At 44.2% G+C, this 5,134-nt stretch overlaps 2 pseudogenes; both read left to right on the plus strand.

The window, feature by feature from the left end:
- The first annotated feature begins 592 nt into the window (after positions 1-592).
- Positions 593-3,780, plus strand: LOC147017009 (uncharacterized; annotated as a pseudogene).
- Positions 3,421-5,134, plus strand: part of LOC147017010 (uncharacterized) — a 2,424-nt pseudogene continuing 710 nt past the window's right edge.

Below are 5,134 nucleotides of genomic sequence, written 5' to 3' on the forward strand. Positions count from 1 at the left end.
AACTACACCGGAAAAACTATCTTGTCCACAGAAAGGATTTAAATGTAATGCCAGAGAAGTATATGCTGCATTCCTGGGAAATGTTGAGGAGTTCAGACAAATAAATGCACTGCCAGTTGATGTAGAATATGGAACTGAAGGAACAGTAGAACCTTTGGTGAAAAATAATGCCTCATGGCATCGTTCTTGCCATCAGAAATTCAACAATTCCAAACTCAACAGACAAGTAATGAGGAAAAGAAAACATAACATGAAGCCGAAGCTCCTGAGATGAGACGGTCAAAGCGGCAGTCGGTATTTGATGCCAAGTGTGTGTGCATCTTCTGTGAAAAAAACAGGCGACCAAAAATTACACAACTTCCAAACATTTGGCGCTGATCAGTCCCTCAGAAAAATGGCAACTGATATGAAGGATGACCAACTCTTGTCCAAAATAACAGGGGGTGATTTAATCGCCCTCGAAGTCAAGTACCACCTGAACTGTTTAAAACGATACAGAAACAGACATCGGGCTCATCGCCGTGAAGGTGTTTCTACAATACGGAAAGAGAACGAGCAGATGCCAGAACGTTTGTGGAGTTGGTGTCTTATGTTGAGTTTGCCATCGAGGATGGGACATACCTGTTCAAGTTTTCAGATCTTCATGAGATGTATGAACGCCGTCTTCAAAATCTTGGGCAAGATGTGTCAATTAACAAGAGCCCGTTGAAAAGCAGGCTTCTTGAGCACTTTGCCGACACCGGTGTGCAAGAACAGACAGATGGCAAGAACATTGTTCTTGTATTTCCAGAAGGCATGCAACAAATGCTGAAAGATGCTCTGCATGAACATGACTATCAAACAGAAGCGCTACTTTTTGCAAAAGTAGCAAAAATATGCAAAGAAGAAATGTTTGGAGAAACACATTTCAAGCTTTCTGGTAGTTTCCCCCCTAAGTGCCAGACAATGCTTCCGAGTCTTACACTCCTGTCATCAATGATCCTTTATGGACCAAACATGAAGAGCGATGTTAATGAAACACAGGCTTCTTAAACAATCGCCCAGTTGTTCCTCCACAATACAAAGAAAAGGTACACAAAACTGGCTACTCCCAAACGACATTCTCCCGAGAGAGAACCTCCACTTCCAGTATACATTGGCTTGAATATCCACACATTGACAAGGAACAGAACACTCAGTGATCAACTGGCTAAACTAGCGTTGAGCATCTCATACAGCCGGGTTCTGCAGCTGGAGAATAAATTGTCATCTGCAATGTGTGACCAGTTCACTGCTGACCAAATTGTGTGCCCATCTATTCTCAGGAAAGGTCTCTTCACTGTTGGTGCACTGGATAACATCGACCATAATCCCTCTTCTACTACAGCCAAAGGATCGTTCCATGGAAGTGGTATAAGTGTCATCCAATTTCCTACACAAGATAATCTCGGACGTGCTCGGGTGGCAACTTGCTTTCTTCCTGCAAATCAAAATGAGAAGCCTCACCTTCTAGATTCGTTTAGCATAGTTCAAGCAGTACATCTGAAAGCATCAAATACCAGTGTACCACAGGTTCATCATGACACCTGTAAATGGGAGGCTTGAAGAAGCAAAAGAAAAGGAGGAGAAATGGATTCAGCATGCTTCCAAGCTTCTCGACGGAAATGCAAGTGAGAAGGGAGACACTATTTCATGGCCGGCCTATCATGCATCTCAGCAATCAGCTCCGCTCGATCCCCCTGCCTTGATTGCTCTTCTACCACTATTTCAAGAGAAGTCAGACTCACCAGCCATGATCAAGCACGCCATGAACATATTGAAGTCCATCACAGGGTTCCTCAACCCTGGCCAGATTCCAGTACTCACTTGTGACTGTCCAATTCTTACGAACTGCAAGTATATTCAATGGACCTGGCCTGCAACTCATGGTGAAAATGAATTCCTGATCATGTTTGGCAGGTTCCATTTGGAGAAGGCCTTGTGGAATGCACTGGGAGATTTCCTAGATCAGAGTGGCTGGACTGTAGCTCTAACTGATTCAGGTGTAGCAACATCTGGTACAGCTAACTCTTTCATCAATGCCGCTCATGTGACACGGACACGACATGCCCACCAAGTGACTGCCTTAGCTGTATCACGGTTACAACAAGAAGCATATGAGCAAGCTGCTGTGGCCAGTGACAGTGAGACATTTGAGGTCTGGAGACTGGCTATGGCAAAGAAGAGTCCGACTTTCCAGTACTGGGACATAGTGCTACGAACAGAGATCTTGATCCTGATATTCATTTGTGTGCACAGAGAAAAAGACTTTCCTCTCTATGCTGAGTCTCTTCAAAGTCTCACGTTTATATTTTTTGCACTGGACCACCAAAACTACTGCCGTTGGATTTCTGTCCACCTCCGAGACATGCAATCATCGCCAGCCACTCTAACAAAGGACTTCCAGAAGCACTGGGTTGTGAACAAAACACAAAAGAGTTTTTCCGCGCTTCCTATCGATCAAATCCACGAACAAGAGAATGCCAAAGTAAAAGGCAAGGGTGGAGCTGTGGGCCGAACCGAAAATACAGATGCCTTCTGACACTGCATGATAGCTGGTCCAGAGCAAGCCAGGCTGCTGACACAATTTGAAAGTGACTACCGACCTGAAGAGGACCCTGAAGTAAAGTACCAACATCATGAAGAATGTCAATCAGTGCAAGCAGCCTTTCAAAATCAAACTAACAGCCTCATCCAGACGATCAGTGAATACGGTAATCCTTTCCTTGATGATCATTCTGAATTGGTAGTCTTGCACTCTCGTGACTGTGCCGATGAATCACTTGTGGAGATAGTTCAGAGTATCGAGGCATTATGTTCTGAGCAGTACCAAACATTCAGACGGGAAGTCTTCATCGATAAAACAAAATCCATTCATGCACCAATCAAGAAGAATTCGCTCCCCCTCTTCAAGACACCAATGAAGGCAAAGGGGAATGCTAAGACTAAAAAGATCACTGCTCTCCAGAATTATGTTAGTCTATTTGGTCATCTGTACATAGCAAACCAGCTACGTGAAGGTGACCCAGGTGTATTCTTCTGCCACAAGAATCAGCCGTACCCCCCACCCCCAACTATCTAAAATTCTGGAAGACTAGGATAACAGCAGCCAAGTCTAAATTGCTGACGTGCTTAGACCTTAACAGACAAGGAGAACCATCGGTACAATTTGACTGTAAGATCTTTTATGGTGCCGCTCTGGTCCATGGATTGCTGACGTCATCTGCGTCTACATTTGATGACTATGCCAGAAAAAAAATTCAGCCCTTTCTTCACCGTGAACTGCAAGGAGTGAAGAGACTGGATTTGGTGTGGGACAGGTATCTGCACAGCAGCATCAAGGAGTCCACTCGACAAAAGCGTGGCTGCGGTGTGCGCAGGAAGGTGGCACCTAAGACCAGAATGCCAACCAAATGGAAAGACTTCCTCTGAGACAGCACTAACAAAGAGGATCTATTCTCATTCCTTTCGCAGACAGTGATTACAGAAGTGTCCTCATGACAAGGAGCTGTATGTCACCTCAGGTACTAATCATTTTCTAATCTATTCTATGCTTAATATATTCATTGTGATTGTAATACTTATAATTCTAATAATTATTCATTTTAAGAAATAATAGACAAACAGATGATTTAAAATAATATAATAACTCAATACTTTACTCGTGTATAATTCGCAGGTACATCAGTGATTTCCAGAGGCGATTGTGAGCCCATGATGGGCTGCACACATGAAGAAGCGGATACCCGAATCATCGTTCATCTTCAGCATGCAGTGGACAGAGACGCAAAGAAGATTCTGATCCGAACAGTTGACACAGATGTTGTAGTCCTCGTCGGTCAGCTTCCAGCTTTGCTCCAAGATAATGCCGACATTGATGTGTGGGTGGCTTTTGGTATGGGAAAGAATTTCTGCCATTACAATATCAACACTATCTGTCAGAATCTTGGAGAAGACAAATCCCAAGCCCTACCCGTCTTCCATGCGTTCACAGGATGTGACACTACTTCTTGCTTCCTTGATAAAGGGAAAATAAGTGCTTGGATGGTCTGGGAATCTCATCCCGATGTGACAGGTGCATTCCTTCCCATTGTAGAAAATCCATTTCAACCGGTCGACCTCTCATCAGCACACACCCAGTGTCTTGAACTATTTACAGTGCTTATGTATGACGGGACAAGCAATCTAGTCTCTGTCAAAGATGCACGCAGAGAGCTCTTCTGCAAGAAAAAGAGAAGTTAGGAGATGATCCCCCCGACTCAGGTATCTATTAGGCTTACCCTCCTCTATTCATTTTATTTATTTATAAAGAAATCGACCTTTATTTTTCATGAATTTATACACAAGTTTTCAAAGGCAATATTCAGTAACATAACCATCCTTGAAATAACCGGCCGTATTGGCGTGCGCCTGTAATCCGGCTACTCGGAGGCTTGGGTTGGATGATTGCTTGAGGACGGGAGCTCTGTGCTGGGCCACGCTATGAGAGGGTGTAGGGCAGCCTGGAATCATGGCGAAACCCAATCCTTATCCCTATGTCATAAGAGGCGACCAGGGTTGCGTCAGGAAGGGCATCCGGCGTAAAACGTATGCGGATCATAACGGATGATCCGCTGTGGCGACCCCTAACGGGAGCAGCCGAAAGACGAACAACAACATAACCATCCTTGAAATGTGATTCTTGGTTAGTTGTATTCATTAATTGGTATTTCGGTAATATTCTAAGAAATTTAAATGAAAATTATGAACATTCCAACTGTAACATTTTAACGAAGATAACTTTGTACATGACAGAAACATCAGAACTGACAACTTAATTCATTTTTATTCACTTAGGATGCCTTGCTCCAACATATCAAGAGGGTGGTATATCAAGGTGGCATCTGGACCACAAGTCGTCAGGCACAGCCTCCGGTTCCCTCCCCGGAGGGGAGGGGATGGACAATGCAGAATGACCACTGGGTCCCTGTTTGGATGACCATCCCGGAAGCAGCTAAAGCATGCAAAGAGCTCATCAAATGTGGTTGCAAGTCAGAAGCCGGTTGTGTCAGTCGTTGCAAGTGCACGAAAGCTGGTCTACCCTGCACAGAACTTTGCAGTTGCAACTGTCAGAAAT

The sequence above is a fragment of the Eptatretus burgeri genome, chromosome 11 (genome assembly GCF_056783735.1).
Source record: "Eptatretus burgeri isolate ZD-2024b chromosome 11, Ebu_testis_v1, whole genome shotgun sequence".
NCBI classification, from domain to species: domain Eukaryota; kingdom Metazoa; phylum Chordata; class Myxini; order Myxiniformes; family Myxinidae; genus Eptatretus; species Eptatretus burgeri.